Below are 12,451 nucleotides of genomic sequence, written 5' to 3'. Positions count from 1 at the left end.
GTGCTTCTTATGCAATGCCCACAGAAGTAGTGCCCTTTATGCAGTGCACAGTAGTAGTGCCCTTTATGGAGTGCCCATAGTAGTAGTGTCCCTTATGCTGTGCCCACAGCAATAGTTTCCCTTATGAAGTGCCCACACCCCTTATGCCATGCCCACACTAGTAATGCCCTTTACAAATAGTGACATACAACACTGTACTTACCTGAAACTCCGCTTGTGTGCCCGCCACCGTCCAACTGTTCCTCGCGCTATGCACTATGGAAGAGATATCATGACGTCTCTTCCTTCACCCACTGTGGGAGCCGCTGCAGGAAAGGAGCTGCCAGGTGCCCGCTGGTAACAGAATCTCAGCGGGTGCCCGGCAAATGGAAATGGCAGGGCACCCGGAAAGGTAAAAAAGTTTTCTCCATCCCAGACCAGGAGAAAAAAAAAATGCAAAATTCCTATTTTTGGCTAAAAATGTGGGGATTTCTTTCAGAATCCTTTGGACACCCCCTAATGATAAGTTACCAGAAAAAAAATCGTAAGTTGCATACTTTGGCGAAAAACGACCGTGCAAATTTTGTTCCACGTAAATTGGGGGTCCATTAAACTGGGTGCAAGTATATTTTCGTGTTGTAAAAATTTGCACGGTCGTTTTTCGCCAAAGTACATAACTTGCAGATTTTTTTACCGGTAATTTATCATTAGAGGGGGTGTCCAAAGGGTTCTGAAAGAAATCCCCACATTTTTAGCCATTTTTTTTCTCCTGGGCTGGGATGGAGAAAACTTTTCTCCAGTTTTTTTTCGCCTGTTGACGTTTTTGCCTGTTTTTTTTTAAAAGACTTTGCCTTTTTTTTGTTAAAAACGGCCGTTTTCACTAATGGTGAAAATAAACGTCCGTTATTCGCTGCTAACTGAATAGGAGCCAGAAGATGAGCCCAGTGCTGCCTGTGTCGGAATTTCAATAGGTGCTGCAGCTGGCAGTCAGCAGCAGTCTTTGGTCGTTGCAGTGGCGACCACACTGCGCCCCCTATGAGGTGAATAGCCCTGAAGCCTGCCCTGGAACAAGTAATAGATAATATCCAAGTGAAATCTATAACATGCTTTTAATTTTATTTTTGTCTTTTGACAGTTATCTTTGATGTCATGGTGCAGCTCAGTTTTATGTTTCTTATTGCAGCTTTTATATATCACAAACAAATCACACTGGTCAGACGGTGTAATGGTTAGCATTACTGCCTCACAGCACTGAGGCCGTGGGTTAAATCCCGCCACGACCCTAACTGTGTGGAGTTTGTATCTGTGCTTGTATGGGTTTCCTCCAGGTGCTTCGGTTTTCTCCCACACCAAAAATATATTGGTAGGTTAAATGGCTCCCAACAAAAATTAACCCTAATGGTTATGTGTGTGTGCATGTGATAGGGAATATAGATTGTAAGCTCCACTGGGGCAAGGACTGTTGTGAACGGCCAAATATTCTCTCTGTAAAGCGCTGCGGAATATGTGTGCGCTATATAAATAAATGGTAATAAATAAAGCTTAATTGCCCACATGCTTTAATCACTCAATTAATTGAATCCGTTTTCAGGGCCTGATTCAGCAGTGCAGGCTAGATGTTCGGGACTCATGACCCATTCTGTGCATGTGCTGATCGGGTCTGCGATCCCGCTCGCAGACTGTCAGTGATTGACAGTCTGCTGCCGTTTGTGGGCGGAGAGGGGGCGGCGATGCCCTCCTTTCCCTGAAATGGAGGTGTGTCGCAGTCTTTGGGGGAGAGGGACGAAGCCAGGATCTCCGTCGGCTCATGGAGATTTTCTTTGGCTTCTTCATCTCAACTGTAGCAGCCAGCAGCATGACCCCATGGGTCATCTTAGCCGGCTGATGTTATGCAGATTATCCAATGCATTGAACAACGCAGCTCGGATACGTAATGCAGCAGGAGGCGTGATGCTTCCTGCTGCATTACCATATCAGCACAGACGGAATTGGAAAGCTGCTTGCAATTAGTTTTGCATCGGCGAGAAAGTTCTGCCTGCCTGACTTTTCGTGGCCTTAGTGCGTTTTGGAGGCAAAACTTTTCCTGTGTGCTCCCGATTTACTCCGTATTCAATTGCCAAACAGGCAAAAACGGGACCCGGCGAATGTGAAACAGGCAAAAAGTGCAGGTTGAATTGTGGAATCACTCTGTACCCCTGAAAAAGATGGGCTGACTTCGGAAATCATTAGGGTAGTTTAGTATTAGCCCTAATTGAACAAGTTAGGGTGCTTAAGTGGTGGTGATTGCTTGCTATTAGCGTCTAGGTAAAAGTGGTGAAGAATGGTATAAAGCAGTATTTAGACTGGTACACGTGTCAATGGACGTATCTATCAGTATTTCAGTGTCTTCAGACACTGGGCCTGATTCAGCTTTGGGAATAGCGTAAGATATAACTTGTAACTGATCATCTTGGTAAAACCATGCTGTGCTGCAGATGGGGCAGATTTAAAATGTGCAGAGAGAGGGGGCGTGGCCTAATGGTGGAACAGAGAGGACGCATCTGTGGGATCTCTCCTTATATTGAAGCCCTTTTAGCCCTTATCCCATCAGCCCGGTACCCCTCCCGGCAGAGACCCGCGGCAGATTGGGGATATTGTAAGGTGCCCTCCGTGTGGGAGCCCTTTGAGCCACCCAGACGCTTTTTTAGTGTTCGGGCCTAGCGCCACTGCGGGAGCCGGGGACTAAATTTGAAACCGGAAGTCCCGCAAACGCCCGCCGGACGCTGTGGAGTGACCTCTGGACCTTACACTTACCTCTCGCGGCACTGCCTGGACGCCGCACGCCCTGACTGTCACGGACAGGCATCCCCGCGGTGCCCCAGGCTTACCTACCTTCTTGCCGGAGGTCTGACTGCTGCGGGTTTAGTAGCGGCCGCCATCTTGGAAAGCGCATCCTGGCGCCTGATCCTCCGGTTCCTTATCTCTGCATTCCCCCTCTCATTGGCTGCGGTGAGTGACCTGTCGGCTGGTCTGGGGTCTCCACTCTGCCTCCTCTATTGGGCTGGAAGTTGCTGTATACAGCAGGGCTCCCACAGCTGTAGGAATCACAACTCACTTTCCCTGCCTGTCACAACTGACCTGGAGTATCCATTGATTTGGTGTCTTTCAATCCTATCTCCCCTGCACCCTGCCTATGGAAATCTGTTATGCTATCAGCTTACAGTGAGTGAAAAGGTTTTTTTTTCTGTTGCTTCTTTTTCTCTCTACTCCATTTGTCTAGGAGTGCATTTATTTATTAATGGTATCTAACAGTGATGTTCTACTGCCACCGTGTGGATGATGTGATTCATTACTATACAAAGAATTTCCTACACCATATTATGTCTCCATGGCTGTGATTCCTCAATAATGTGACCATCTCCCACCACCACGTCATCTACACACCGCATAATATATCCCCATTTATTCAGCAATTACCCAAACGCCAATTTTTCAATTAGATCTATAACCAGAAGACATGGGGCCTAAGAAAAATAATAAATTGGCTAAAGGTATCCCTCCGGTGAGCTTCTTCAAGACTACATCTGCGACCCCCCCGCTGTCGAGAGATTCCACACAACCTCCACAACTAGGAATGTCACAGGATAAGCCTGCTGTTCCCCATACAGCTTCATCTACGCATGTTTCCTCAGAAGATGCCTCTATGGACGAACCTATCACGGTGAGGCGTATGCTGCAGCTCTTAGGTGATCTTAAAAAAGATATCACAGCTGAATTATCTTTTACAGTTGGGGAACTAAATCATGATGTCGCTGAATTGGGAGGTCGCACGGACCATCTTGAGAATAAGTTGGAAGAGATCGTCGCTTCTCACAATGACCTAATATCCGAGTATTGAAAATACTCAAGTGGAACTTTCTACTCTTCGATATAAGCTGGTAGATCTTGAGGACAGGGCACGCAGGAATAACCTTAAAAATCGTGGAATCCCAGAAACGGTGCAGTTTTCCGAACTCTCCGAGTTTGCTGTGGCTTTATTCCAGAAATTAATCCCGGAACTGCCTCCCACACAATTTCTCTTAGACCGCATTCACCGTCTTCCTAAGACTCGTAATGTCCCTGATGTCACTCCACGAGACACGCGGCTGCACTATTTTCATGTGAAGGAGCGCCTACTTCAAGCGTCTAGAGATGCTGGTCCCTCCTCCACTGTACTGGGCAACTTACAAATATTTGGAGATCTTTCCCCAGCTACATTAAATAAAAGAAGATCCTTTTTCAACATCACATCAGCTTTACGTCATTCTCAAATTCCATATAGATGGGGATTTCCAACTAAACTTATTGTCACTCATGATGGTTCTACAAAAGTGCTATGCTCCTTGGAATATGGTAATAAAGCACTAGACCTCTGGCAGATCCCGTATACTAACACATCAACGGCTCATTTCTACAATTAGTTCAGACTGGGCTACAGCGGGCAAAAACGGATGACTGTTTTTCTGCCTCCATTGCCTCACCCCAACTTAGCTACTATGCCTCTGTTTGCGGTATTCTACCTATAGTGGACGTTGGATATCTCTTTGAGTCCTTATAGTTCATACAGCTCTTTACAACTCTAATTGCCTTTTTTTTTCTTACAAACTGTTCAGATAAAGATCAACGTAATTATACTTATTTTATTTGTTTCCAAGGTCGTTTGATGCAATATGTGTTTGTATTGCCGTTTTCTATGTTTATTATAGCCATGATAGGCTTAATTTCTCTAGTTCAAGAAATATATGCCGTTTTAGCTATGTATGGCGTGTCTTATCCTACTGTTAAGCGTTATGCGCTTTTTTGTTCCCAGGTGGTGGGAACAGTGTCACTACCCCCATTGTTCTACTATTTTCGCCACTTTGTTTCGTGGCCCCTCTGACTCCCGCCGTGGAGTCATTTATGTTTATGTCCCTTTTCACCCCTTCCCCCCCCTCCTATGTGTCCTTTCCCTTCCTGTTTGTAGGCTATATAATGTCTATTTTTATTATATTTCTCTATGTCAATGCTGATCGACTCAGTATATATAGGATGTTCTTGATTGATATTCGCATCGTTCTAGAATTGCCAAGATGGTGAATTTCATGTCTATTAATGTTAAGGGTTTAAACTCCCCTCAGAAACGCAGAATCGCCCTTCGCTATTTTAGAACTCACAAAATGGATATTATAGCAATTCAAGAAACCCATTTTGCCAAAGATGCCTCTCCTTCCTTCTCCGACCCTTACTACCCATCTGGTTATTTTGCCTCTGGCCCCACCAAGAGAGGTGGAGTGGCAATCCTTTTTCATCGCAACTGTAACTTTGTGTTAAAATCCCAAGTAGCTGACCCCTTGGGCAGATATCTTGTTCTGATAGGGGAGTTAGAGGGGAAAACTGTAACAATAGCATCGGTTTATGCCCCGAATACTGGTCAAATGTCCTTTATTAGGAAGTTTTTTAGAGTTACCCATAAAGTGTGTTCAGGCCAGATTATTTTGCTCGGTGACTTTAATCTAGTTCTGGATCTTCGACTGGATAAATCTAGTGTTGCGGGTGGTGGTTCTTCTGCTGGTCCTTCTGTGGCTTCGGGGGTTTTTAGTCGGTTATTCCTGGAGTGTGGTCTATGTGATGTCTGGCGGGCTATGCACCCTATGACCCGGGATTACACCTTTCTCTCCCGTGTGCATGGATCGCATTCCAGGATCGACCTCGCCCTCGTGGATAAATGGTCACTACAACAAGTTAGGTGCTCAAACATTCTCCCTATTACATGGTCTGACCATGCCCCCTTGACGCTCCAGTGGGACTGTGGTGGGTCTATTCCTTTCAACTGACCGTGGAAATTTAATAATTTCCTTCTAACTTCTATAGAGGCAAAACAGGCCATCCAGTCTGCTCTCTCAGAATATCTCCAGTACAATAAGCCTGCAGATACTACACCCTTTAACTTTTGGTGTGCCCTTAAGGCGGTTCTTAGAGGAGCGGTTATAAAGGTAGCATCTGGACTCAAGCGTCAAGAAGCTCAAAAGCAAAAGAAATTGGAGGATTGACTTCGAGCCCTAGAAGTTCAACATAAATCTGACCCCTCCAAATCCACTCTTTTACAAGAAATTTTAAAAGTTAGATACGAACTAGAAGTGTATACTTTGAAAAAGATTAAATCCACTATTGACAGGATGAACCAAAAATTTTACGTTGATGGTAATAGGGCATCTCGCCTCCTAGCCCGGAAACTGAGAGGAAAAGTGGCCCGTGCCTCAGTCCAGGCCTTGTATAATTGCTCAGGAGCCAAACTGAGCAATCCATTAGATATTTCTAATATTTTTGCAGAATATTATTTGTGTCTCTATAGTCTGAAAGATGAGGTAAACACAGTTCAACCTACATCAGAGACTATATCAGCTTTCCTCGCAAACCTCTCACTACCCTCACTTGCTGATCACTCTTTAGACTTTTTAAATACTCCCTGGACGGAGGGGGAGGTGAGAGATGCTGTCAAGTCCTTGAAACGTGATAAAGCTCCTGGACCTGATGGCTTCTCTAACAATTTTTATAAGGAGTTTCAGGTAGATCTTATCCCAGCACTGATGCAGGTCTTCGAAGAGGGGACCAACTCCAGCTCATTTCCTCCTGAAATGCTTGAGGCCAGTATCATTACCATTCTCAAACCAGGCAAGGACCCTACTTATTCGCAAAATTATAGGCCCATAGCCCTACTAAATACCGACATTAAATTATATGCAAAATTAGTCGCCAATAGATTAAATCCGCTGCTCCCAGACTTAATCAACCCGGATCAGGTGGGCTTTGTTTTGGGTCGTCAAGCTCCAGACAATACACGAAGAGCTTTGAACATTATAGAACATTTTACACGAGTAGCAGACCCACTCCTGGCACTTTCATTAGATGCCAAAAATGCCTTTGATAGGCTACATTGGGGCTATATGAAGGCTGTACTATCCAAATTTGTTTTTTCAGGTCGGTTTCTAGATGCTATTCTTGCACTATATAGTTCACCTGGGGCACGAGTATACTGTAACGGCTTCCTGTCATTTTTGTTCTCTATAAGTAATGGCACAAGACAGGGTTGCCCCCTATCCCCTTTAATTTTCGTTTTAGCAATAGAACCTTTAGCAGAACACATCTGTACCAACCCTCTTCTTCATGGTCCCTCTATAAATAGGTCTCAACATAAAATATGCCTGTTTGCAGACGACGTCCTTTTGTTTGTTACGCGCCCGGAAACCTCTCTCCCAATTTTACAACAATTACTTTATGATTATTCTGCGGCCTCATATTATAAATGAAACACATCCAAAACGGAGGTATTAGGGCTAAATGTCCCACCCCAGCTCTTGTATTCCCTTAAATCCCAATATAATTATAATAGGCAATCACTGTCTCTCCGTTATTTGGGTATTTCTTTGTCGGCTAATGAAGACAAGCTTCTTGAATACAACTATGGCCCCCTTTTAAACCAATTTCTTGCCTTCACAAAATATTGGATGAACCGTGAGGTCTCCTGGATGGTCAGAATGGCGGCCGTTAAGATGACCCTTCTCCCTAAACTCATGTACTTATTTAGGTCAATACCTAGGATCCTCCCTTCTTCATGGTTAAATAGATTTTATGCGGTGCTGAACAAATATATCTGGAATAATAAGAGAGCCAGACTCGCTAAGAAATACTTAATGATGTCTAGATCATCTGGGGGCTTGGCATACCCCAATCTAGTACTCTATCAAACGGCATGCTTGGTTGATCAGCTTAGTGATTGGTCGAACGTTCTTAACCCTAAACCTTGGGTCAGGCTAGAAAGCGATATGTTAGGCAAATTCACCCTTTGTGATTTACTCTGGATTCCAACCAATTTTAGAGTCTCTTTCAAATCTATGTCCTGGGCAACAATAGCTTCTCTCAAAGCGTGAGATAGCCTGTCTCTCCTTCTACAATTTAACCTGCCTTCTCTCCACCTCTCTATTCATGGTTTATCATTTTTAATCCCAAATTTAAACCTGCTTTCCTGGTACCTTAATGGTATCCGTACTCTCCGAGACTTCTTTTTGAATAATAACCTTCTTTCCTTTGCCCAATTTCAGATTAGCTTTTCCATTCCCTCTAGAGATTTCTACAAATTTCTTCAAGTCAGACATTGGATACAGTCCATTCTGCATTCAGCAGGTTCGACGAAAATGATTCCTCCCATGTATTTTCACGCATATCTTCAATTTCACGCAAAGGAGGTATATCTTTTTGGTACTCTCTTCTACTTACAGCGGAAGAGCCGGACAAGTCACTGGCCATTATTAAATGGGAATATCACCTAAATATATGTCTGGACTCACATGAATGGGCTACACTTTTCTTTTCTGTATTTAAAATGTCTAGATGTATTTCGCATATTGAAATGTATGTGAAATTGCTCTACCGCATTTATTGATCCCCGATAGATTACACAAAATTTGGCCTGCTTAATCTAATTTGAGTTGGCGTGCATGTGGCCAAATAGGCAAGATATTCCACATTTTTTGGAATTGCCCTGCTATACGCCCCCTTTGGTTGGAGGTGGAAGATTTGATCCTGAAGGTCACAGGTATGCGGCTATCTCTGACCACCTCTACTGCTCTTTTACATATATTTCAGGATGATGTTCCTACCCACCATAGATATTTTATTAGCCATGTACTTATTGCTACCAAGGCAGCTATTGCCCAGTTCTGGAAGCAGGATAAACCTCCCCCCCTATCTTTGATAAAGTCCAAAATAAATTATAGTTTCCGGATGGAAACTTTAAATTGCTCTTACTCTTCTTTTGCTAACTCACCAATGATTAAGTGGTTCAGCTGGCAGGAATTTCTAATGACGGATTCATGTCTTTCAATAACCACATATTGATATATCAAAGTTTGGATGTGTTCTATATTTTGGTTTGTATAACGGGAGTTTTGGAGTGTTTTTTACTGTCTGTGTAGGTCATACACTGACTTTGTTTTGTTTTGATCCTTAGTTTTATGTGATATTCTGATTGACAATTGCCTATTTTTCCCCTTGTTATATTTTTCCCCTTTCTCTTTTTTCTGTACCCTTCCTTTTTTTTTAATGTCTTTACAAAAACAAAATTGACAATTCAATAAAAATTATTGTTTAAAAAAAAAAATGTGCAGAGAGATTTAGATTTGGGAGGGGTGTATCCAAACTGCCATCTAAATTGCAGTGTAAAAATAAAGCTGCGCAGGATTTCTGGGCTACATGGAAAAGCAGCCAGTTTTTACCCTACATGCAAAATAAAAGGATGTATTTGCTCCCCTTGCATTGAAACAAGGTTTGTCCTGGTTCACAGTTACTTGCTATATCTTACAATATTCCCAAAGCTGAGTCAGGACCACTGACAGTAAGCATGTCAACCCTTTCACATTCGGTGGCACGAATGTACACCAGGGATGGACTTTGCAACGGCAAATGCATAAAATTGCAGACGGATGACCCTCCAAAGTCGCAGACAGACGCTTCTGCGTCCGAGTCAAAATCAGCCAATTAATGCCTTCATGTTATTTAGTAACAGGAACATTATTTGAAGTGCAGGGTTTTGAGGACACTTTGCTAATTAAATATGCCCTTGTTAAAAAGACTATACTAAAGCTTTGGCATTGCCCTGTGGTGAATGATCTCTGGTTGGAGGTGTGACATTGTGTCTATAAAGCCAACTCTCCTACCTCACTGACTTCCCTGGCTTGTTGATGTGTTTGGTGTCAGAAAATTCCTGAATAATATTCTTTTTAAACACGGGTTATTAGGTGCAGAAAATGCATTGTGTCTGAGCCCGCACCTTATGTGCCAGAACAGCTTGTGTTACTGATGCTCTGCAAAATAAGAGGTTTATGATTAGCACTAGGAAGGTTCTCCATAAGTATCATTAAATATGGTCAAGGACATCAAATGGTGGAAGATGAGTAGTGCTTGACACCCCCCCCTTCTGTGGTTTGGCCAGCCTTGCACAGCTTTCTTCTGTGGTCTTTACACAGCCCATCACTAATATTTTATCCTGCCCATGTTTCATGTTGTTTTTTTATGCTAATGTGGTAGCTGGGGACTTTGCTGTATATAATAGTACTGTAGCTCTAGTTTGTCTTTTAGGTGCCTGTTTCGTTCTACAGGTTTTTGTTTTGCCTGATTTGTCTTTTTTTCTTCCTGTAAAACCTTGAAAATGTAAATAAAAAACACTACTTCTTAAAAAAGAGGAAAAAAGTATACACCGATGGTTAAATAGACTTTTAGTTGTACTGTATGAATATCAAAAGAAAGATAGAGGGAAAAAATAAAGGAATGAATATATACTTATATACTTTACCATTGGACAATGTACTGTATATATTAAATTGACTGTTTTTTGCTTTTTTTCACAACTCTTTATCTAATAAGCATTTTAGAATGAAGTATATATTTTCATAGTCTACATGTTGGAAAGAATTTAAACAGTTACGTATTTATTAACTAATGTGCCTTTTTGAGGATGCTAATGTAGCTTGATCTGCAGGTTTGGTGCTAATCACCAAACCAGTTAAGGTCAAATTGATCACCAATTCACCAAACCTCCCTCCCCCCAAAAAAATTGGCAGATATCAAACCAATACAGTGATAGATAGATAGATAGATAGATAGATAGATAGATAGATAGATAGATGTGTGTGTGTTCACAGCAGCACAGGTAATCTATGAAATATTGACTTAGTAAATTGCTATGGAATTTACCAAAATGTTTTTACCAGTTTCAGATATTTAACCGGTAACTTTGAGATTAAAAATAAAGTCTGTTTATATATGTAATAGTTTTGCAGAGAATGGACCAATTAAATGAATTGGAGAGGCTGTTTAACATGATGGGTGTTCCCACGCTGGTCTATTGTAATTAGCTGGCAGTGGGACTGGAGCCCTTCAATTGGACTGCAACATCTAAAGACAGATGAAAGAAGATATTTTATTTTCTATATCAACTATGACAGATCAAGGCAGAATTATTTTTTTATTTAAGAGAATGTTAAATGTTTAAAACTTTTATTATTTTACGTTTATTTTAAAACAGTGTACATGTGTGGGTTTACTTATTCTCACTATTTTACGCTGGTTTCTCACTGGGTTTGTGTCAAAAAATGCAAGTGAGAATTGCATGTGCAGTTTTTATGTCATATAGAGTACCTAATAGGGACTGACCATTTTCACACACTGCCCTCGCCCCCCATCTTCTACCCGCCCCAAAGACTACCAGCCTACTGTAGTAAGCTCGAGTGGCTCTTCCTCACCACTGTGGCCTGTAGTTTCATGGGTAATGAGGAATATTGGGACCTTTGTTTAAATATAGTATAAAACACAAACACAGATTTGTAAAAATAAGATTTCATTAACCATTCCCTGATACTTTTATTCACTACTAAATCACAACTTCTTTCTTGTTATGCCATTATCAAATAGGAATTTTCACATTATTAATCCAATAGAAGTCTCTCAGTTTTTAATTCAAATGAAAAATCCTTAATTTGTAATCCAAATGGAAATCCATTGTAATAATAATAAAAAAACATTGTAAAAACAATACACAAATTGTATTCCAAGACTGATCTCCTTCTTTTAATCCAAAAGGTAAACCAAAGGTGTTCTTTTCATAATCTATTGTAAAGAAGGATAAATAAATATTAAGAGAACACAAACTCCCTGCTGCAGAATGCACAAAGAATCACTTACCTAATGTGATTACTAGCATTAACATCAAACCTGCTTTCATCACACATAGCTCAAGATTATTTTAATCTCTGTTCATGTGAGGAACAAAAACAACCAATGCTTTGCAGCTCTGTATTGTGTACTTAGAGTGTAGTATAAAAGATTGACAGTGTATAGATAGACAGTCAATAGGTCGTCACCAGATGGTCGACATGATCAAAATGTCAACAGGGTCAAATGGTGACATGGACAAAATGTTGACATACAAATGGTCGACACAGAAAAAGTCAACACTTTTGTGTTAACCCCTAGTAAGTATATACCAATAGACTCTTTCAAATGTGTTGATATACTGTAACATACATTGAATGCACTGAAATTGAACAAACAGCAAACAGAACCCTTGCCACATATTTCAAATGCACGTATGGATATGTAGAATAGGATTGTTTTTATATTTTTGAATAATTTGCTATCCTGCCTTATAGACTTGTATTGAAGGCCTCCTCAGTCCCAGCAATTATCAGTGCAGACCTTGACGCCTCAGGGAGGTGGTGCATGCAGTTTCTTTGCAGCATGCAGCCACCACAGAGGCACCAGCACTTGCAGATACCTGCTGGATGGGTTCACTGTATCAGAGATATCCTTGCTATAATGGAAACCAACACAGACTGTCTCGTGCTTGGGCTGGCTGAGGATGTAGCATACATAAAATAAAAATCCTTGTTTAACAAGTTACAGCTACAGTGTAGACAATTAT

The 12,451-nt window shown here is 41.6% G+C and overlaps 1 protein-coding gene across 1 annotated transcript in view; it reads left to right on the top strand.

Annotated features, from left to right (window-relative positions):
- The window catches only part of LOC148473412 (reticulophagy regulator 1-like), a 98,314-nt gene that overhangs the window by 39,767 nt on the left and 46,096 nt on the right, over positions 1-12,451 (top strand). The window lies entirely within an intron of this gene.

Source organism: Taudactylus pleione, unplaced genomic scaffold (genome assembly GCF_031769625.1).
Source record: "Taudactylus pleione unplaced genomic scaffold, aTauple2 ptg000917l, whole genome shotgun sequence".
Classification (NCBI taxonomy): Eukaryota; Metazoa; Chordata; class Amphibia; order Anura; family Myobatrachidae; genus Taudactylus; species Taudactylus pleione.
This window is presented reverse-complemented; position numbering and strand designations above follow the sequence as displayed.